Raw genomic sequence first — 25,480 nt, forward strand, 5'->3', positions numbered from 1 at the left:
TTATTATTATTAACATTATTATAATATTTGTATGTGATATTAAATCAGTGATATACAGAAGAATGTAAATCAATTGAGAGCCGGTGGTTTAGATTCAGTTGCACACGCATTACGATCATTATTCAAACTGTGAATGCGAATATCAGTTTGTCGAGAAAATACTTTACTATCATATATACATATATGTATATAGATATATATATGTATATGTACAACAGCAATACCAGACTGAGGTCTGTGTACTCAAGACGCAATCCCGTTTTAGTATTTTTGCCACTCAACAAATTCCTGGATGCCTTCCAGTCTTCCCAGTCCTTTTCCACCTTTCACAATTTTATGTATACAAGATACAATGTCTCAAATAAGTAACCAAAACACCGATAAATCTATTGAAAGATTCAATGGTCAATGAACTTTTCAAAATAGTAAATTTGCTATTTTCTTAAATGCCCGTGGGAAATATTTGTTGTGGGTAAAAAGGAATCTATTTAACGTATTCGGGCATAGAACGAAAAAGGTTTTTAGATTTATTGTGGAAAAAAAAGATTGGTCATTTGTCAATTAGAGTTTGGAAGAAAAAGTAACTGACCCGGTACATTTACTATTTTCTCTTCATTGAAGACGGGGTATAATGGAAGTTTGTTTTTTGTTTATGGGCGAATTTTTGCTGGGAAAATTTATTAGAAATCCTGAGAATCCAAATAAAGGAATTTTACAGTTCATGACTTTTGAGTTTAAATTTATCTTTACTCGGAGCCATGTCTTCAAACTAATCATCATCTAGAAATCTAATTCAGTTCCGAATACTTTCAATTATTCTCTACTAAAAATATTAACATTTCAATAGCAAACTTTCTAATTCCATTTTTTTAATTTTGCAACAGAAGCAAAAAACAGTAAAAAAATAATTGCTTTCAATCTTAAAATTGAAATTAAAATTTCAAATTTTACACTGAGAAAAAAAATACTTTTATCAAGAACATTTACTTGATACAAGAACATATATTCTTGATAATTTTGTCTCAAGAATTCGTAGAATTGAAGGAAATAATTTTTATTTAATTCAAGTAAAGATATTCTTTTGTTTACTCATAATATAATATCAAATTCATATAATAACAAAAACAAATTTGATGCTCTTTTCTCAAGAAATTGATAATTAATAATAATAAAATAAATATTTTAAACGGATTTCTTGAACCAAGAAATTCTTGTTTGGAAAATAGTATTTTTTTTTCTCAGTGTAAGGCGTCTCCTTAAATTTTTATTTAAGAAAGAAAAAGTCGATTTTTCTGCAATAACTTTTATTTTTGAATAATTCTAAATTAATTAATGTCAAGCTCAAAAAATATTTAATATGACCCTAATTAGCGAAAGATTCAAAAAAGTAATTTTTTCAAAAATGGGAAATTAGGAAGCTTGCACTGAAAAAATTTTTCGAAGTGAACGTGGATTTAATCCGGAGTAAATATGCAGCGGATGAGCGTTTATTTATTTAATTCTCTCGGAGTGAAATTAACTCCGAAGGTGATCGCGAGTTTATTTTAATATTAAAATCCCAAATCGGAGTGAATGCGGATTTAAATAAAATCCAAATCACTCTGAAATCCCTCCACTAGAAAGACGAACTTCTTATTTACTCCGTATGCGGAATGATTGTTTTTTAAACTCCCGATTTCAGCCCGTTCACATGTAAGTTTTTTTTTTTTTTAATGTAAAATTAAATTTATCCATGGAAATAAAATAATACTAAATAAGTAATTAATTACAACATTAATTAAACTTTAAAAGTAATGAGCGAATATTAACCATAAATTAAAAATAAAAAAAAATGAATTGCATTAAAACCTCGGTTTCTTATATAAAAACAATGACATATTGTATTGTAATATAAAATCTGATTACGTCCTATTAAGCAATAAATTGATACGAATGTATAATAAATAAAGCAAAGTAATAGAAATAAATAAATAAAATAAACTAAACTAATAAATAAAACTAATTGTACAAACTACAGTCAATGTACTTTTAATATTCACTTGTCCTTAATTTGTAGTTCGTTAAACCCGTGTGTAAAAATTCCCAACCACACACACAATACACACAATTAAAATAAAAATTACGCAACTCTCGTGAGATCCCTCAGGATATTCGCAGACAACTATTACGAACTCTGCTTAACTTTAAATTCTACTCTACATTGTTTCCAGATAATCACGACAATGATAATAATAATATATGATATACATATATATATTACATACTACAAATAATCGTGTATTATTAAAACCGAGACATATATATTTCGCATTTAATATATCCAGCGTATATGTTATTTTATAAAATATGAAATAGTAAAAAAACTAAAATAAATATTTATTTAACGGGAAAATTTCCCTGCGGGATATATATTTTAAATTGTGTTTAATTTATGTGTCAATATACATATATCAAATAACCGCAAATAAATATATGTTCAAGTTATAATATTAATATCAATACACTGTAAAAAAAAAATCGGGGTAAGTCCAGGCGGTAGGTGTTAAAATTTTCGGTGTTAAATTTAAACACCGGAAGCGGTGTTAAAATAACACCGCCGAAGGTGTAAATATTTTTTACCGGTGTTAAAAAAATTTCCCGGTGTTAAAATATTTTTCGGTGTTGAAAATATTTAACTTTGTGAATATTTTTACTTACTCGATCGCGAAAGTTAAACAGCATTTTTATTAATTAATTAAATTATCGTTGATTTAAATGGTGGGCGAAAATGTGTAATTTTTAAATAAATTACGTATAACATAAGGTAAAAGCCCCGATACTCGCTCAGTACCATTAGTCGCCCACTTTAACTGTTTAATGCGATTTTTATAATTTTTATAAAAAAAAAATTACAGCTAAAAATATTATTATTGATAAATAATTATTTGTGAATCTAAATATATTAAAATATGATGTAGAAAATTATTTTATAATAGATTATAAATTTAAATTAAGTGACCATTTTCAAAATCGCGCTCAGCCGGGCATTTTTTACTTTAACGTTCATTCGTTAGATTAAATTTAGGGTACGTCAAATTTTTTTCGAATTGTTATAACTATATCTTATTAAATACATTTTTAAAATTCATGAAATTTTATATTATGAAAGAATAAAGTAGTATAATTTATAAATTATTTGTCCAAATCAATAAACTTATCATAGTTTAATTGATATTGTCTTTGAGCGACTATAGGGCCATGTGTTGGTCGAGTAATGGTACATCACAACTTTTAGTGAGCGACTATGGGTACATTCAAGGACCTTATTTTAAAAATTAATAATAATTAATTATCAAGATTATTCTTCAAACTTAAATTTTATTCTAATACTCGAAACTTCAAAAAATAACTATAAAAAAAAATATGGTTTTTCATTTTATTTATTAATTTATATTGAGTGATTTCATCTCACTCCAATGAAAAGTGAGCAGGTATAGCGGCTTTTACCTAAAATAATTATTTAAATAAGTACACAGTAAAATTTCAATTTCCTCCAGATAATATTCATTAAATTTGTATATCTAATACATTTTTTTCTAATTTCTATACGTGGATTTTTTTTTACACCGATTAAACACCGCCAAATTACACCTTCTACACCGGTGTTATTTCATTTTAACACCTCGCGGTGTTAAGTTGAGTCCATTTTTAACACCGCTCTTTCTACAGTGTAATAATATATTATCTATAGATATATTGTCGAAAAGTGAAGGCTGTTTTTTAAAAATAAATATAAAAATAATATATTTTTTTCATATATATTTACGCGGTGAGGTATTTACTTGCATGTTAGGACGTTAGGATAATAATCATTTCCTTTCTCAAGTCCTTTTTACGAGATGCCAGATCGCACGACTTAGACTGAGAAATTTCCGCGTCGTAAAAACTCGAATATGACGATGACTATGACGACTATTATAATAATAATGATAACAATAACAATGACGATGATGATGGTAAAGCTTTTAAAGAGGATGGAGCATGTGATGCTGGACAACAACTTTCTCGTTGTAAATTTAAACTTATGCATCTAGATGCACGAGCAAACGATCCACAGGTAATTGATATCTGAACCAAATGCTTTAATGTCATGAATGTATATATATATATATGTATATGTGAAGTTTATATGTAAGTGGATGAGCAGAATAATATTAAGTGAAATAAAGAAATAAGGTATTGAGTATTCGCCTCGTAACACAACCGCGAGATTGGCATGCGTTGTTTCGTGTTTCGTTTTTGTATTTTTAACGCCACACCCTTTTAGAGCGTGTTCAGATATATATGCTGATGTGTGAGTATTACGTGTACTGTAAGGGTGCAACTGCAATCTGATAATAAAATCTAGTCATCAAACATTTATGTTGTTTCGAGTAATAAAAATAAAACTTTTTATTTTAAAAATATATGAACATTAAGTAATTCGAATTTATACGTATTATAAAAAACTCAATTAAAAGTCATATAATAAATGTAATGCTGGGAAAATAAAATATTTTTCAAAAAAATTTAAGACTTAAAAAAAATTGACTTTTTAAAATCAAGCGGGAAAAAAATTTTAATCTCACTGAAAATAACTGGAAAAATTTTATTTTCTCATATAAATTTTGAAATTTTTTCCTATGAGATATTTATTTTTCTACATATTTACTTCTCATATTTATGTCGATCTCAGATAATATTTTTCTTTTCATTAAATTCCGAAATCTGAGAGAATAAAAATTTTTACTTTTATAATTTAACTTTTTCAGTTTTTTTGGAAACCTGCAGAGTCGTTCGAAAATTTTTATATTAAAAACAGTATTTTTAGACAGCCCACCTTATTTTTTCTTTTATATTAAAAAAAAGTAACATAATAATAATCCTCGATATATAAATAAAGGTATATATTTATAAAATGGGTGTGGAATTTTGTTGAAGATGTCAGCACGTAAATTCTCCCAGGAGTTTTTGGGCTGAAATAACATGTGTATATTTTAAAGCTTAACTTCTTAAAAAACAAGTTTTTACATTAGTGGATTAGTGCGAGCATGTATGTGTGTTATTATATATCCTCTTCCTTAAGGCGATGCATAACTTTTACTCGAAAAACTTTCACAGGACTGTAAAACGTCTATATATATACCTATAGCACAACACAAATCTATTACACGAATATTGTACACAAATTTACAGATCGGTGTTAGTATAGATTGTGTTGATACTGAATTTTTGCAAAGATTTTTAATTTTCATAGATTTCTACCCCGTAGTGTAAAGCAGAAAAATTTTCTGAACAATTGTCAGAAAATTGACCAACGATCATTTTTTGAATTTAACGGCAGTTTCCGCGCCAAATTTTTTTTTGCCCAAAATAATGTAAAAAATTGAATGAAAAATTTTTTACCGTCGTTTCGTATCTAAATAGAAGTGAAGAAAAATTTTTTTAAATAAACAAATCGATTGTTACACACAAAAAAAGGAATTCTTGGGTCAAGAAGAAAATCGTTTCCAAAAATAAATTCTTAAATTAAAATATCCTCTTTTCTTGTTTGAAAAAATTTTCTCTTGGTAAAAAATTTTTTTTTTTTTAATTAGAGTATATAAAGCTCTTCAATAAAGAAATTCAATTTTGATTTAAAAATATAAATTTTTGCTTTAAATGTTTTTAGTTTCTCCGAACAAGAAAACAACTTGGTTGGCTCAAGAAAATTTAGCTCTTGGTTTTAGAAGATACCAACTCATTCTAAAAACATCGTTCTCTCGAATGTAGTCGATATCGATTCATTTCGATACATCGAGTTTTTAAACGGAGGCACATTTAACTTACTCCAAGTAAAAATTAATTTATTTAAAGATTTGATAACATTTAGTTCAAAATAAATGTAGACTTCATCTTAGAACGATTAATTTTAGATTTAAAAAATAAAAAACTCATTTTAAAACTAAATTATACATCAATGTAAATAAAAAAAAATACTTTTATTTTAAAATATAATAAATAAGTTCAATTTCAAATTAATTGTTTTTATTAAAAATTCAATTCTCAGAATATATACAATTAATTATCAAAATAAATTTTGATTCTTTATTACAATAAGAAATTTTTTTTGTTTATGAAAATAAATTAAAGGTTATGTTATTTATCCTGGCTTCATTGACACTATGAACTGCATGATACCACACTAAAAAGGAAACAATTTTATATGAACTTAGGATTAGAAATGAAAACAAACTTGATTATCTGATATATGATTAAAAACAGCATAAATAAAAATTAACTTACTTTTTTCGCGATTGAAACGACACCCTTTAACTTAACTTAAATCAGGAAATAACACCAGATATAATGACTAATAACTACAATAACTCACATTTTTACCGAACACTTCAATTCAAAACAATTTATGTATATGAATTAGTTAATTGTATAATTAATAAACTAATACTATTAGAATATTGGTGTGTAATATATAATTGCACATATACGGCGCCAGCGCTGAACAGACTCGTTTCATTTTTTTGGGATCTTCGGGCGTCTACGTGTATACACAAAGTAGTGTCCGAAGTAGAGAAGCTGCATAGACCCGAGTGCTCCTGTTATCCGAATGCTGCTATGGAAAAAAACCAAGAGCTTGATTTTCTTGACTTGAATTTTTTTTATTTTTGTTTCAAGCAATAGCCACTAGTTGGTTTAAGAAATCTGACTCCTTACGTAGAGAAGTTAAATTTCATAGAATAAAATATTCAATATACATGAATGAAGAAATTCAAAATATTAATTCAAAAAACAATTTACTTTCTTAAAATATTTTTTCTTTTTGAACTAAAATCATATATTTTTAACTTAAAACTTTAACCCATTTGAGTCGAAAAAATAACTTTTTGAATCAAAATAATCAAAATTAAGAAAAAATTTTCTTCAACCAAGATTTATTCCATTTTCCTAAATATTCTCTTGACTCAAGATAATTCTCTTTGAACCAAGATAACCTTTCGGTCAGTGTATGTTGAGTGACACGAGCTGCAGTTGACTTTCAATTACGCTCTCGTCCATTTAATTTTGCCCGAAAAATTATTTTGTAAAAAATTTTAAAAAAATGTTATCTTGAGTCAAGAAAATATTTTGAACGACAAACGTTTTCCGGTACCAAGACAAGATTTTCTTGAGCCAAAATAATTTTTTTTCGTTCAAGAAAATTCGTTTTGGTCATAGAAAATTTCTATACTTTATAGAGAAAATTGAGGTTTTAAAAAAAATTTTCTTGAATTTAGAATAATTACTTTCAGTCGAGATTTTTTTTTCTGTGTATAGGGGAGGGGGGGGGGGGGCAAACAGGGTACCCCCAAAATTTTGTACAAAAAAAAACTATATTTTTTAAATGGTTTCTAAACTTTCCAAAATCACTTTTGTAAATATAATTGAGCGTTATTTTGAATTTTTTGTTTAACTTTTTAAAAATCAATTGTCAGTTGAAAAATATTAATGACTTTTGTTTTATGATACGATATCGAGTGACACGACTTGCAGTTTACCGACAATTACGCACCCGTACATTTAATTCTGCCCAAAAATTATTTTACAAAAAATTGACCGAGAAATTGATGAAATAATTTTTGATCTGACAGAACATAAAAATGATGATAATTTCGCATCACTAGATGTACCGCATGTGCCATTGATTCGTGTTAACAATAATATAAATTGTAAATTACGTTAAGAATCATTGATGAGTTATTTCGATTGTTTTGACACATTCGGACTACTCAATTCCTTATTTTCTCTTTTACTCCTTTCGCTTGCTAATATATGTTACATTTGGTCACCAATGATTGGATAATTTGTATGCGAGTCATTGATATGTTAGGCGATTAAAATTGAATTTAAATTAGTGAGCGTGTGCGAGTCTTCAATCGACGGCATTGTTTTCGTTTTCTCTGACCTTTTCACGCTTTAGGTTTCGTTTATTATTTTTTTTATCGATGATTTATAGACCTCCTTTTTATACTTCTGTAACAAAGAGTCTTCCCTTACGTCTTTATTAATATAATAATATAATATAATATTGGGATTGAGATATTAAGTGGTGGAATAAATAACACGGATTAAGTAGTTACGGAAAGACATGTTGGAGTTGCTCTATTGTCTGCTGTTGGAATACGAATGTTTTATGTTGTTTCTGTGGTGTTATATGATGTTGGAAGTAAGCTTTTGTATTAAGTTTTGATATTTACGCGACAATGAATATTAATGTACATTGTGTATAATAGATTATAATTGCTCATTCAAATGAGAAACTCAAAGTTTTAATTATTTAACTAATAATTTTATTTATTACGGTTTTCATATTATTTATTATTTTTTTAAATTTTAATGAATTCAAAAAAAGTTTGATTTATTTTTTAAATAATAAAAGTTTTTAAAAATCTGGAACTCGTTTTCCAAAAATTTTAATGAAAATTTAAAAGTCCAAAAATAAGACGAACTCAAAAATCCTATAATTTTTAGTAAAAAATTTTAAGATCATGAAGTTAACAGACAGTTAACAATTTTTGGGTTTTTTTTTCAACAAGTCAATAACAAAAAAAAAAAACTAAATATATGCACATGTAGAAAATTAAAAAACTACAAGTGCAATTTTTTAAAAATATTTTTATTTTATAATTTGTCGGTTCTAAAAAAAATCTAAAAATTATTGACGTCCGCTAACTTTAGTACCATAAAAATTTTACAAAATCTTCAATTTTTAATCACAGTCGTATTTTTTTTTCAAATTACAATGAAATAGAATCAAATCACCAGAGAAAAAAATTTTCTAAAAATAAATTAGAGGAACTAAATAAATTTTCAGACAAATTCTTTGAAAAAATTAAAAAAAAAAATTTTTACTCCAAAATTATTGAAAATTTTCATTTTCATTTTTTTAGATCAAATACTGGAGCAAGTCTTTAAAAACAAACATTTTTGACAAAATAACTGGACGAATATTTACAAAAAACTTGAATTCATCCCCTGAATAAATAAAATCCTGTTGAATAAATAAAACAAAAATTCTAACAGCTTAATAAAAAAATAAAAAATTAAAGGAATAATAAAGTATAAAAGATTAATAAATAATAATTTTGTTTGCACGTCACCTGACTCATGACTTTTGTTATTTTTAAAATTTCGAGTGTGTAAATCGTTTGAAAAGATTAATATACGTATTGTTCAGCAAACGTATAGGGAACAGACACAAAAAAGACTACCTGTTGACACCCTCCACGCCTCTGAGCGGAAGCTAAAGAACATATGTAAAGATTTAACTATATATAACTATACATTGCTATACAAGCACACATTTTTTCAGCGTATTGTATTATTATATATGTTTTTTTTCTTTTTTTCCGTCAAATTCTCTTTTTACTTGGTCCGGATCATTTCACCTTGCTCCTTTTACGTATTTTTTATTCTCTTATTTTATCTATATACTTTAGTTCTCGTCCTGCACCTGGCTACCTGTAGAGTTTCAGGTCGTTACGACGTTCCTCAAGTTTAATCTTTCTTATTATATGGCTTTTATATTAAATAAAACCGTACGATATTCACTGGTTTGTATTGTTATTAAGAAAATTAGTAAGGGAGACCACCAATTTCTAAGAATTTTCCTTTTTTTTAATTTTCTAACAAAAAACTTTCCTGAAAATATATTTTTTTTTTATCTGGATTTAAAAATTAAATTATATAGATTTTCAAAAATAATAACAGTAGTTAACTCCTCAATTAAATAAAGTATATATATATATATATATATATATATATATATATATATATATATATATATATATATATATATATATATAAGGTAAAAAAACCCTAAGCCCGATCAGTACCATTAGTCGCTCACTTCAACTGATCAAAGAGTTTCTATAATTTTTATAAAAAAAAACATTATCATTGCACTGTAAAAAATCGGGAGTAAATTTGAAATCATCACGGATTTTATTTCAATCCGAACTCTGGAGTTTAAAAGAAATCACTCTGCACACGGAGTAAATAGAGAGTTTGTTTTTTCATCGGAGTAATTTCGGATCAATCTGGATTTTATTTAAATCCGAGGAAATTAAATAAATAAACAGTCCGTGTAAAAAAAAATTCGTTCCTAAAAGATTCCGAAAAGGTTCCGCATGTGGAACTTTTAAACATGAGACAGATTAGAACTTCGAATGGAACTTTTTTGGAGCGTTAGTTATTTTGATGGTAAAAAAAAAGTTTTTATGAGCGAATTTAGAATAAAAAAAGAACGTTCGTGAAACTTTTTTGGAATTTTTTATGGAAGTTCTCTTTAGTTCTATAAAAAATTAAAAAGGAGTGATTTTTGAACTATTTTAGCATGTTTCTAGAACGTCTTTATTCTACAAAAGATGCAAAAGAAGTTATTTTGGAAAGTTTTTGGAACGCCTTTTTTAGTCCATAAAAAAGTCAAAGGTGATTCTGGAACTTTTTTGGAATGTCCATATGAAATTCAAAAAAATTTTCACGAACCTCCTTTTCGACTTTAAACTCGTTCATAAAAACTTTTGTTTTACCAAAAAAATTATTAACGTTCCAAAAAAGTTCTAATCTGTCTCATGTTTAGAAGTTCCACATGCGGAACTTTTTTGGAATCTTTTTAGAACTAATTTTTTTTACACGGCAGTCATCTGCTCCGAATTTACTCCGCTAATTTTATAGTGTGATAAATAATTCATTGTGAATCCAAATATATTATATGACGTATCAAAGTATTTTATAATTTATCATAAATTTAAATTGACCGTTTTCAAAATCGCGCAGAGCCGGAAATTTTTTACTTCAACGTTCGCTCGTTAGATTAAATTGCCATTACGTTAAATCTTCCAATAATTTTTATAATTATATGTAATTCAAAATATATGTTTTGAATTTTCGAATTAAATAAACTAATATTTTTTTTCAATTATTTTCCAAACCAATAAACTTATAGTTCAATTGATATCTCAATTTTTAATGAGCATCTACGGCTACACTCAACTTATTTAAAAAATGAATGAAAATCAATTATCAAAATTATTTTAAAAAATTGAAATTTTATTCTAATATTTAAAACTACATAAAAGTGATTTTTCATTTCAGTTACTAATTTATATCCAGCGACTTTATCTCACTGCAATGAAAAGTGACTGGGTAATGAGTCTTTTTATATAAATTATTTTTTTGAACTTAATCTCCACTGTCTCATTAGAAACCCTCAGGTTTAAAGTAACAAATGCAAGTTAATAATTAATTTGATAACCATAAAAGCTGCATGTGCAGTAGACACACTACATACTACTCACATATAAACCCACGTGCCCAAACATTTATAAATGGTTTTACGAGAATGCGACCAGACGACGTGTGTATATAAAGTGTCGCCATATAATTTTTTTCGATTGAGAATTAATGCCGGCGATTAACGAGAGAAAGAGTAAAATGCCATAAAAATATAAAATATATTTAAATAAAAAATTTAATAAGTCAAAAAAAAAATAAATTGTCATTGGAATTTAATTAAATTGAATATAAACGTCTTGGAAAGTTTACGAGCTTTATCGACTTTCCATCTCAGGAGATAAAATATTTATAAAAATAAACATTGTTTCAATTTATCCTAAATATACAAATATATATACACATATATTTGTAATGCAATAAATAATATTGTCAAGTAGTAGACAGAGACGTTACCATTCGCGGTATTGTTTAATTAATAAAAAATATATAAAATTAAATCACAGATTCTCATAAAATAAAATACGCTCGTATACTTTCTCGTCATGTCTGCATCAGTTACAATTTTGTTTAAATCTCAGTATCAGTATAAGATGGTAATGGTACTGATAGAATTTATATATGTGTGCTCCATAACATACTTTTGTGTTTTGTATATATATAGATATATAATACTAGTTGATACTGATGTTGATGTTGATGTGAGTACAGAGAATGCAATACATTTCTCTTACAGTTTGCATTATACCCGTTGTACGTTACGCTTATCGGCGTGTAACGGTAGAGAGTAAAGAATCTGATATACCTCTGCTCGTATTTACTGGTTACACTATCTTTATATTCTACGAAAATTATTATATGATGCATTCACTAAATCAACAGCCTCTCTATTTATTTATACTATTATAAATTATACGAGCTTTTAAATTATTATTAATAAATTTAACATTCCGAGCATTCGTGGCTTCAAGGCGTGAGATAAAAAAAATTATTTTTATTTTACTTCAATAATAATAAATACTTATTTTATAGTTATCACTTAAAATCGGTGCAATTTAAATTTTTACGGACAAAATTTTTCATTAGAGCGTAAGATGCTTTTCAATATATATGACACTCGAAATTTTGATAAATTTTATGCTAAATTTAGTACAAAGAATTTTAAAATTAAATTTTTATTATTGAAACGAAAATTGAATTTTTCAAATAATTTCAGATTTGAAAATTTTTTCTAATTTATCTCTCCCCCTCCTCTTTACTAGACGCAAAATTCATAAAATTAGATGTAAAAAAAATGTATCAAATCTAGAGCATTTCAAATTTGATATAAAAACTTCCAAAATCTAATCGCGTGATGTCTTTTTCAATTTTTACATGGACAAATTTTTTCATTAGAGGGTAAGATGCTTTTCAATATATATGACACTCAAAATTTTGATAAATTTTATACTGAATTTAGTATCAAGAATTTAAAAATTAAATTTTTATTATTGAAACAAAAATTGAATTTTTCAGATAATTTTAGATATGAAAATTTTTTCCGATCTATTCCCCGCCCCCCTTTTACTAGACATGAAGTTCAAAAAATTTTTAGACGTTAAAAAAAAATGTATAAAATCTAGAGCAATTAAAATTTGATCTAAGAAATTTCGAAATCTAATCGCGCAATATCTCAGCGACAAAATAAATAACTAAAAGATAAAAATGGTCTTTTGTCGCATTAAAAAGGACCTCTAGGAGACCTAAACCGCTTAACATGCTTGAGATATCCTCCGAGTATCCTATCCGCTAAGTGCGACACGCGAGTCCGTGATTTCCGCAACAAATTCCTGCTTCTGGTTACATTAGTGTATAAGTTAAGGTGTCCAGGTTGATCACCATAGCATTACTCTTGAGTCCCGATGCTCTAAAGTATAGAGGCAACCACATCGTGACTCTCTCAGAGTAGGTTTTAAGAGGAGTATTGCAAGACGGTATTTAATTCTTCGAAAGATATCTTCACGTTTTTCTTGTTGACACTGCCGAGCTTCCGGGAGTTTCTTCCAAAGCTGTAGGTGGTCCATCTTCTATTGGCAGGATTTTTTTATGAGACACATCTTATACCTGGACCTGGTACTAAGTGCGTTTTTTTATGAAACGTAATGTTTGAAATATTTAAGAAGGCCACTGGGTCCCCATGTTTTTCTTTGACCTTTCGTACTTTTTCCCATGATGACTAACATTTTTTTTATTTTTATTTATGTTTATATTTATCGGCGTTCGAAAAATAATGTTACTCACTTTCCATGCCCGTTAGTTTTAAGAGCTGTAAATGTGTGTAATGTCTTTTATGTACGGATGATAAAAAAATAATTATTATTGTTATACATGAAGATCCTGTTACTTTTGGTAGAGAAGTTACTCGGCCTGCAGATTCTGCTGACTTTGAACCTCGTGCACATGCATGCCGATATACGAATAGAAACGATGTTATGTTAAAGCATATTGTAGAAAGCAATCTGGCATTAGTGTTACTTGCATCAGGCTATAGGCCACGGGAAAGTAGGATTTTGTATGTTAACTTACATTATTAGCTCACGTGATACTCTTACCGAAGGATTAATCTCTGCGCTTTTGTCACGTTTCAATTTTCATTTTATTTACTTTAAAAATTTTGTTTTTTTACTTTCATTATTTCACGAAAGCGGAAAATGTCGAGGTACAAAATAATCGAGAATGTTAATAATCGCAATTACAGATAAAAAGAAAAAAGGCGGGAAAATTTCAAAAGTTCAAAATTTGAATCTGTTAGAAAATTACATTTTTGGAATTTTTCAGGCTGCAAAAGAAAACTCGGGGCAAAATGAGACACATGTGGCCCATTTTACCTCGCCAGTTTTTTCTAGATCAATAAAATAATTTGGTAACAAACTCGAGAAAAAAAAAGATTTTACTGAAAATTTAAAATTGCCCGCAACTTTTTTTTACAAATAAAATTTTCTGGTATTCCAGGCAATATAATTAATTATTTTTAAAAAATTTTTGCTTAGAGATTCAATAAAAGTCAAACGAATTAACGCAGAGAAATCCACAAAAAATAAAATAAAAATTTGAAAACTCTCCCATAAAATTTTCAAAGTAAAGCAAAAAAATTTTCACAATAACCAGCGATAAACGTCAGTTAACTTCATCCTGGAATAACTTTACGTTTATTTACAGCCAATAAATAAAAATAAATATTTCTATTTAATCACCGCAGCTTTTAAAAGTAAACATTTCAAGCTTCGGATTTATATTTTTTCAATTTCCATTAAACTATTTTCCTCTGCGATATCAATAGTCTATAAATATAAATATCAAAATTTCGGTTCAATTCGAATAAATGACACAAAAAAAATCTGTTAGATAAACTTGAGTTTCCTCTATTACAAGTTAGAATTGAAAAATAAATAACATGTGTGGGAGGTCTAGCTAAGAAAATAAATCTCGTAATTATCAAGCATGAGTAATCGATGAGAAGCCGACAAGACTGCTGATAATTACTGATGGTAACTGTTGGGTCAGAGGCCAATGTATTGGTCAGTTGTACATGCATCCACTGAATAATCCAGTGGATACACTGGTGACTCCACACCACATATTAATGTTTCTACATATATATATACACATAGACATACAGAAAAAAAATGATTTTTCAACGCAATAAATTTTTTTTCACCCTAAGAAAATTTTTCTTTTCAATTGATGATGCGAAAAATTTTTCAGGGCAGGTAGAAATTTTTTTTGGAGCGAGTGAAAATTTTTTCGCGCGAAAAAATTATTTTTTTTTGTGTATATAAGTTAAGTAAATAAATACGAGAAATTAAAAACTCAACAAAACAATAATTGTCTTGGCCGAGTATGAGAATATAGACAAGTCTGAGGTGTTTAAGAGTTAAACCAACTGATATAACGGTGACGTTCATCAGGTCACCAGTGGCCTCCTTTTAAACTTTTTCTCTTCTCTTTTCATCCAGCATCACAACCGTCTCCATCTTTCTTCTGGCTCTTTCTTTACTTATATTATTCAGTACTATCTCGTGTACTCACATCCCCGAAGATTCTAACTGTAAATTCTCATGCTATGCTGTTTGTATACTTATTCCATATATATATATATTTATTATACACAAGTGCGTTTGGACTCGCGTTCGCGTCATAAATAAAATTAACCCACAGTGTTGGTAATTTTATTACAAGTACTCGAAAGAAGACTCGCAAGTCTTGTATAGGAGACTCAAAAACCCGTCAGTCACTCGATTATAATTTTATGCCCGTCGAAAAATTCATGTCCGTGCCGCAATCTGGCAACTTTTTTTTATAGCTTATTAACTTACATTAACATTTGTTACGTAATTTTTTATACTGTGATATTAAACTCGAGTTTAATGTTGTAAGTGCGGTACTTAAATTTATACTTTTAGTTTTTATTTATAATTTACAATAATTTATTTTTGCTCAAACGTCATGTTAGAAGTGACTACACCTGCCTGAACTAGAACCGCGTGGGCAGCTGAATGAGATGAGTTGAATAGTTTTTATTTTTTTTTTCTTGCTCAGCAGATGTTGATTTTTTTTATTCTCTAGATTTTATTTGCTTCTTATCTGTATTCTCATCTCTTTATTATATTTATTATTATTTTATAAATCCAACGAAAATTTATAAAAAATCGGTGGCTTTAATCCAAACAACTGTACTCCCGTGTAAAAAAAATTCGTTCCAAAAAGATTTCAAAAAAAGTTCCGCATGTGGAACTTTTTTAGAATCTTTTTTGAACAAATTTTTTTTAGACGGGCTACGTTGTAAAATTTTACTTAAAAACTAAGAAAATTTCGCTTTTCAAATTTACGTCAATTGAATTTATCCAAAAATGTTTTTTTGTCATTTTTGGAAAATTAACTTAAAAATAATTTTTTCAAAATTTTGAATTATATTTTATATTTTGTACCCTGTAAAAAAAAACGGAGTAAGTCCAGGCGGTGTAGGTGTTAAAATTTTCGGTTGAATTTAAACACCAAAGGTGTAAATATTTTTTACCAGTGTTAAAAAAATTTCTCAGTGTTCAAATATTTTTCGGTGTTGAAAATATTTAACTTTGTGAATATTTTTACTTACTCGATCACTCCAATTTTTAAATAAATTACGTATAACATAAATAAGTACACAGCAAAATTTAAATTTCGTCCAGATATGATTCATTAAATTTTTATATCTCGTACATTTTTTTTCTAATCTCTATACGTGAATTTTGTTTTTACACCGATTTAACACTGATATTTCAACACCACCAAATTACACCGTCTACACCGATGTTATTCCATTTTAACACCGCTCTTTTTACAGTGTATATATTATTTTTTTAAAAACCCGACATTTTTCAAAGATTTCATGCGATTAATTTTTTAGTTTCCATTAATTTTTTTTTTTTTCACTAAAAAATGTATTTATGTTTATCGAAAGTTAAAATAGAAAAGACGACTATCTAATAATAACTTCGTAAAAAAATTACACAGTCAATGAACCGCTAAATTTAAAGCAAACTACCCGCTTTCAAATAATTTTACTCAAAGCGAAATTTAAAGAAACAAAATATTTTTCTTTTAATTAAAAAAATATCTTTTATTAAAAATCACCAAAAATAAAATAATTTTTTTTACCGAAATTGACTCAATAAAATTGTAGCCTTGAATGAAATTTTTATGACAAAAAATTTTTCCGGTTGCTAGGAAATGTTTATCATCGTTAACTGATGAAATCATTACGTGTTTCTAAGAACCGTTGAGTCACAATCTTAATCCTTTTAGCATGAGTACTTAAGTGACATTTGTGGCTCTTTTAAATCTCTAGAAAGGTTTCGGATCATTTATACTTGAAAAGGCTCAGGCGGTGATCATTATTATTAATATTATTATTATTATGATGATGATGAGTGTGTAGGAATCATTTGTAAGATTTTAGTAGCGGCATAAAGTCAATCGGTGATTCTAACAACCGGCCTCACCTTCTGCCCTGGTAATAAATTACTCAAAGTATATTTTTCATTCAGCTTCTAATTACCGCCGGTAGCAACACAAAAAAAAATATATATATATATTTTATAACACAGCATCCAAGTCTTATTGTCCGTATATAGTGGACATAAAAATACCCCACGTTTTACAAATGGCTAAATAATATACGAAACTTCTAGTCACTCGTAGTCAACTCAAAATTTACTATCCCTTTTATAAAGTATGACCTTTAATTTGCATTGTACATTCTTTCCTCTTCTCGTCTATCTTTAAACTTTATATTTTCTTATTCACAATTTACGACTCGAGAACATCAACCTCAGTAAATTTATTCACACTTCTAGACACTTAAAAATATTTCCGTGGTGAAAAAAATGAATTTTTAAATTTTAATAAATAAAAAAAAATTTTTCCACTTCCATTACAATCCTGACTATTTACCAAGGACTTTTTAAATTATATATTAATATATTCATAACAAGTTTAAACTTTGTAAATAAATTTTTCAAACTGACAAAAAATTTTCTGAACCCTCAGATAAATTTTCCGACCATTGAAAAAATATTTTTCGATGACAAAAAAATAATGAATTTTTAAAAAGTAATTTACTATGAGTGTAATAATTTTTCTGACTACAGTAGACACGTATATAAGTTCCATATCCATCAGGTGACTGCTGCCTGACAGTTTCTGCTGACCATAATGTCTAGTATAAACCCAGTACAGCAGATGACGATGCAAGACTACACAACATAATGATAAAACGACAATAAAAATATACAATAAAAAATAAAAATACTTAAATAAATATTAAGATTCATCGCTTCTGGCTTTTTATAGGTACATACAAAGATATTTGTTTGCACACACATACATCCGCACAGTAAAAAATGTTGTGTTAAAATCAACACAATCTGTGTTAAAAACGGTCCACATCATGTTTGTGTTATTTTTTTAACACAGACTATTTGAGGTGAATTTAAACACAAAATTTGGGATAAAATCTCAATGCGAAATTCGGGTAATACGAGAAGTTAATTTAACACTTTTTAAATGTCAGTGGCGACACAAAAACAAATGTTAACTTTTACATTTTATTTTTTTACACAGTAAAAATATTGTGTTAAAATCAACACAATCTGTGTGTTAAAAAGGGTCCACACTATTTGTGTTATTTATTAACACAGACTATATGGAGTGAATTTAAACACAAAGTTTGTGTTAAAATCGCAACACTAAATTCGGGTAATACGAAAAGTTAATTTAACACTTTTTAAATGTCAGTGGCAACACAAATAAAATGTTAACTTTTACGTTGTATTTTTTTACACAGTAAAAATATGGTGTTAAAATCAACATAATCTGTGTTAAAAACGGTCCAAATAATGTCTGTTATTTTTTAACACAGACTATTTGGGGTGAATTTAAACACAAAATTTGGATTAAAATCTCAACACTAAATTCGGGTAATACGAAAAGTTAATTTAACACTTTTTAAATGTCAGTGGCGACACAAAAAAAATGTTAACTTTTACATTTTATTTTTGTAGTATGGATATTCAGTAAAGATAATTTATATATTATTTTGAGATTATCAACAGTCACAACAATTATTATTTAACATTAAACTAGTGTTTGATAGTAAACAATCTTTATATTAGAGTCAAGATTTAAAAAAAATCACGTAATATTTAATAGCAGTTGCAAATAGTAAATCAATTAATTTATTTTAAAAAAACAAAAACACATTTTTATTTAGCGAAAAAATAATTTTAACATTACATTAAATAATTCGAAATTATAACTAAATATTTTTTATTGGTATGATAAAAATTCCAGCTTTTAGTAAATGGTAAATTAAATATATTAATAACAAAAATTTTTAAGTTAAATTAACATTTATAAAATGTCGATTTTACTTTCATTTTACTAATAATTCTTCCGTGACTATCGATTTACTTTTTACCATAAATTTTGTGTTAATTTTAAAGTAACACTTAACAAATTTTGATAATTTAAATTTTCGTACCAAGTAACACTTTTAAACTGTTAAATAGTAGATCGATTTAAAATTTTTAAGTAGCACAGTTAAATGTCTCGATTTAACACTAAATAATCCCCACAAAAAATTTAACACCGACCGTTTTTAACACAGATAAACAATATTTTTTACTGTGCACACATACATCCACATACGTACAAACTCATATATAGATATAAATATGAAGAATAAATAAATAATAATAATAATGACGCAAAGGAAGTAGCGTAAAACATATGAATAAGTGTAACATTTTATTTGCTACCTTGCACTTGAGAGGAAGCTCGATTTCCGCAACTTCCACTAATTAAACAGTGAAAAGGTGTGAGAGTCATAGCTCATATCTTGAGAAAAAGAGTAATGAACGTTTAAATATGTAATTTAACATAATAAAAATAAATATGTCTCTATAAAATGACTTTTTATATTTAAATACAAATTACCGTGTCAATAGACTTTTAACGATTAGTGGCTTTTAAATTTATTTAAATGCGTGGTTAAATAATTTTATTAACTTGTAGGTAGATAATGATAGTTTAATATATATATACATATACATATATAATATTACTGCGAATGTATGTGCGTGCATGTTCTTTTTAAGACTCTCTGTTTCGTTAGGAGTCTGCGTTGTTGCAGGTTGCACGACAAGTCTAGTCTACTGGTTTCGCTCTGAAAATTACTATACTTATATATTACACAAGTATATGTATATATATTTATAATAGCTTTCATTCTGTAGGTTAAATAATTATTTTTTTCACCAGCAAACGGTGATCGGGTTGTGAATAAGAGTAATGGAGACGGTATTGGATGCTTTAATCTTAATCGCGGTTGTTTGTCAAGACTATTATTATTTTCAAAGGTGGGTAGATTTTAAATATATATGTATATATCTACATATTGTTATTGTTATTATATAGCACCTTGAGTGAACAATAAGCTTCGTTAACAACTTTCATATTTATTTCGATTATTGCGTGTTGCTTATTCATTTTTTACCGTCAACTTATGGCTACGATCGGTCATCATTTTTTTTACTCGTGTTTATTTATTTTATAGTAATCAAGATATTTGTTTACTTTGCTATTTATCATTTTATTTTTCATATCAATAAATATATACCTATATGTTATAAGGCTAAAAAATTATTTTGTGACGGTCAAATTTCTGTACTTTCTAATAAACAAAAAAAGTTAACTGTAAAAAAGATGGAAATTTAATTAAATCGGATGTCAAGAAAGTAATAAAATTTTTTTTCTGACCAGTCTAACTTTTTTAATGGACAAAAAAAAAAATAATTTATACAAAATATTTAAATGGTAATAAAATCTAAACTAATTATCTGACAGCAATCAACTACCGTTAAAAACCTTTAAACATAAATCAGCAATTAATTATTCCAACACATAATATATTAAAAGAAAGTACTCTCGAAACGTGTTTTTATTAAACTTTGACCTTAAAAACTCAACGCTAAATATAAACTTTTCGTAATAAATAAAAGTACAGAGAAAAGAATTATTTTTTAGTTAAAAAAAAAAATTTTCTCTTCAATTCATAATGGAAAATTTTTATCGCGCCAATAACACAATTTTAGAATTTTTTTTCAATAATTAAATTTAAAAGGAAAAAGAAAAACTAAAAATATGCACATGTAGAAAATTAAAAAAACTATCGGTGCATTTTTTTTTTTATAATTTATCGTTTTTCAAAAATCCAAAAATTATAAGACGTCGGCTATATATGATCCTGAAGTTAGCAGACAATTCAAAATTTTTTGATTTTTTTTTGAGCAATTAAATTTTAAGAAAAAAAAAACTAAAAATATGCACATGTAGAAAATTTAAAAAACTACAGGTGCAATTTTTTCAAATATTTTTTTTTCTTCTGGTTTATCGTCTAAAAAAAAATCAAAAAATTATTAGACGTCTGCTAACTTCAATATCATGACTATATTCAGTATCACATAAAACCAAAAATGATACTGTAGTTAGCCGACGTCCAATAATTTTTTGATTTTTTTTTAAACAATAAATTATTTAAAAAAAATATTTGAAAAAATTGCACCTGTAATTTATTAAATTTTCTACATGTGCATATTTTTATTTTTATTTTTTTTTTAAATTAAGTCGTTGAAACAAAAATTCAAAAATTTTTAACTGTCTGCTAACCTCAGGATCATAATTAAAGATGAGTGTGAATGTAACAGACATCAGACAAATTTAAAATTATAAATAAATAGAGTAAATACTTTTTAAAAATGCACTTATTAATTTAAAAATTTTTCAAGTGCGCAATTTTTTTAAATTATATTTTATCAATTATTTACTCTATTCATTAATAATTTTATATTTTCCTGATGTCTACTACATTCACACTCGTAATTAAAGCTCAAATTAAAAAAAAATAATTAATAAAAAAAAAAAAAAAAAATGTACATGAGTGTAATGAGATGAAATATTCCATTAAAGTATAAATCAAACGTTTGAGATTAATCTCGTTCAGAATAAAAAGCTCTCGAGTCTAAATAAGAATCAATCATACGTGATGATATGTAACATCATATCTATCCTATATATAAGTTCGCGTTCACGTCTGGAAAATCACCGACCGAAACACGATTTTATCTCATCCACCAGCAGTATGCGCTCCAGTCACGGCGTTCATCATAATGCAATTAGTGTATCCGTGCGTTGGTGTATCCGGAAAGGGAAACTAAACCACGATACGAGTACTGGAGCGTTGCTCTTGCATTGCTTCTGCTGTAGTCATGCTCATACAATATACACCATACAGCATATAACAAACTACTTTTATATATACCTATACAACTACAGAGCTGTGGAATTGCTAAGGAAAGACGTTGTGGCCCTAGAGGTATATCATTTGCATTTGTTCATAGCTCCGCTCATAGACCAACAACTCGAGTCTTAGCTTTGGTACTTAACTCTCTTACTACGATCTGTAACGCATGGTTGGAGTAAGAGCTCTTACACTAGCCCTCTCTATTCCTTACTTAAGTGTATTAACTATTTTATGTATATGCATAATATAATAGCGTATAGTGACTGGAGGTTGTACTTATAATGGTCTTACATAAAACTTGTATTATATTTATATATATTATATTAATAAAGTTGCTACCGAAACGAAACGAGTTACAATAGCTCAAGGATAATAATCCTCTTATCATTTATCAACGACACTAAGTCACTTAATATAAAAGAAAAACATTTTAAGGGGGAAAGAGGTCCGAGATACAAAAAAAAGAGGATATTTTTGTGATTTTTTTTTCAGAGTACTTTCGTTATTAAAATTCTTAAAATTTGTGACATCACTGAGCATCATTTCAAGAATATTCTGTGAAATTTTCATAAAAGAATATTGAGAAATAAGCCAGTGGTAGTGGGGAGAGACGAGTCACCTCAAAAAAAGTCTCCATGCCGTAGGCTGGATAACTCATGACTGCCTCATCTGAAATCAAAAAACCGAAAAGATTTCTTTAGTACATAAGTTTATCTTAGATTTGAACGAAGGATTTTTTTATCAATAACTACTTATTTTATAATTGAAGAAAAAGAAGAATTTTTGTAAAAATCAGAGTTGTTTGATCGTACCTTTACCAAAAATTCAAAAATGAATATTTTGTTTGTTCCTTCGTTCAAATACAAGATAAACTTATGTACTAAAGAAACCTTTTTGGTTTTTTTTATTTCAGATGAAGCAGTCATGAGTAATCCTGCCTACGGCATGGAGACTTTTTTTGAGGTGACTCGTCTCTCCCCACTACTATTGGCTTATTTTTCAATATTTTTTTATGAAAATTTAGCAGAATATTCTTGAAATGATACTTAATAATATCACAAATTTTGAGAATTTTAATAAAGAAGGTACTCTGAAAAAAAAAATCACAAAAAAATCCTTTTTTTTTTGTATTTCAGACATGATCCTGAAGTTAGCAGACAATTATTAATTTTCGGATTTTTTTTTAACAAATCAACAAAAAATCAACAAAAAATTTGTTTTACTCTGAAATTATAAAAATTTTTTTTTAATTTTATTAGGTGTGGGTAAAAATTTATACGTTAATTAATCTAGTGACGAATTTATCTAATGAATTTACACGATAAATTTTAGTACGAACATTTTTTGTCAACTTGAATTTCTTTTTTTATAATTTCTAATTATTCATAAGAAGAAAAAATTAATTTTCTTTTAAATTTTAAATAAATTTCAATTTTGTTATGTCTGGCGGCTTAATTATTATTATTAGACTTAAATAAAATTAAAAAAAAAAAATTGATTTTTTACTTTTAATCAGATACCCCTTTAGTGACCTCCGACAATTTAATTCACTTTCTTCAAATCTTTTACCGCCCAAATATATTTTTAAAAAACAAACCAAAAGAACTTGTCTAACTTTCGAGTGTGTTGATTATTTTTCATATCCAATGACACCCATAAAAATTGATAAGACTTCCAAGAGAAGATAAAATTAATTTCTCTAAATTATTTACAATTAAAACGAAAATAAAAAAAAGATAAGAAAAAAAAAAATATAAAAACAAGATGATCAAAAAAATTAAAAATTAAAAAATTAATTTATCATTTATAATCAAGGACCGTTTTTTGCAACCAATAATTAAATGTTTCCATAAAAAATATCATTTAAAATTCGGTAAATAAATTTGTCAACAATATTTTGTCACAGTGACTGCAATTTTAGTAAATAATTATTTAAAAATATTTTATATGTCCTGTCAAAAGCTTATTTCATAAAGAGTAGCACTTGGCGTGAATATAAAAGAGTCTCTTATTCTACATATTCTTGTTCGATACGAAGGATAATTGATGATCGATACTCTACTGTACATATAAAAGTTGTATAAAGAGTAGTCGTACAGGTTTTAAAATATATTCCATGTTAAAAATAAATTAAAAGTATCGATAAAATAAAATTATTGGTCATCTCTGTATATAATATACTCATTATTTTAAAATAAATTAATATTTATTATTTATAATTATTCCTAATCCCCGAGCAATCGGTATTTTATTTTATATTATTTCCTATACGATATGTTGGATATAAGTTTTATATATATATACATATATTACGGCATATATAAGACTATGTGAACGGAAACGACACGCGCCGGACACCAGCATGCCGATAAGACATTACCGGATAACATTGCGAACATGATATTTATGCGAGGGTCGATGGTTCATCGCGATCCTACAAGTTTAAGTTGGACCATTGGTTTCCGTCCAGCCAATATATGTACAGAGACGTAAAAATTAAACATTACATTTATTACATCCGCATAATGTAATATATTACAAATCCTTTATGTTGCTTTCGATAAATAAAACACAAAACAAAACTAGTCCTTATGGTACATGCGCAGAAAAAAATCATTTCTTGGCGCAAGAAAAATTTTCTTTTATGAAACAAATGTAAAAATGTTCGTAGGAATGGAAAAGAAAAATTTTTTTGTGAAAGAAAAATTTTGAATTATGAAATTAAAATAAAAATTTTCTTAGGACTAGAAAAGAAGAATTTTTCGACACAAGAAAAATTTTCCTTTATGAATTAAATGTAAAAATTTTCATAAGGATTGAAAAGAAGAATTTTTTAGTGCAAGAAAAATTTTGAATTATGAAATTAAAACAAAAATTTTCTTAGGACTGGAAAAGAAGAATTTTTTGACACAAGAAAAATTTTGAATTATGAAATTAAAACAAAAATTTTCTTAGGACTGGAAAAGAAGAATTTTTTGACACAAGAAAAATTTTGAATTATGAAATTAAAACAAAAATTTTCTTAGGAGTGGAAAAGAAGAACTTTTCGGCGCAAGAAAAATTTTAATTATGAAATGAAACCAAAAATTTTCTATGGAGTAAAAAAAAAAATTTCTTGGTGCAAGAAATTCCCCCCTCCCCTAAAAATTTATTCTTGGCTCAAGAAAATTTTCATTTTCATTCGTAATGCAAAAAAGTTTCTCGAGACGAGTAAAAATTTTTCGCGCCGAAATCTTTTTTCGTGTGCGCACACTAAATTTTTATAAATAATTATTCTAAACCTAAAGACAAATGTAATGTATGCTCTTAATT

At 27.0% G+C, this 25,480-nt stretch overlaps 1 protein-coding gene across 2 annotated transcripts in view; it reads right to left on the reverse strand.

Annotated features, from left to right (window-relative positions):
* The window catches only part of LOC130672329 (cadherin-99C), a 121,426-nt gene that overhangs the window by 94,934 nt on the left and 1,012 nt on the right, over positions 1–25,480 (reverse strand). The gene's annotated exons all lie outside the window — the stretch shown is intronic.

This window comes from Microplitis mediator, chromosome 7 (genome assembly GCF_029852145.1).
Source record: "Microplitis mediator isolate UGA2020A chromosome 7, iyMicMedi2.1, whole genome shotgun sequence".
Taxonomy (NCBI): domain Eukaryota; kingdom Metazoa; phylum Arthropoda; class Insecta; order Hymenoptera; family Braconidae; genus Microplitis; species Microplitis mediator.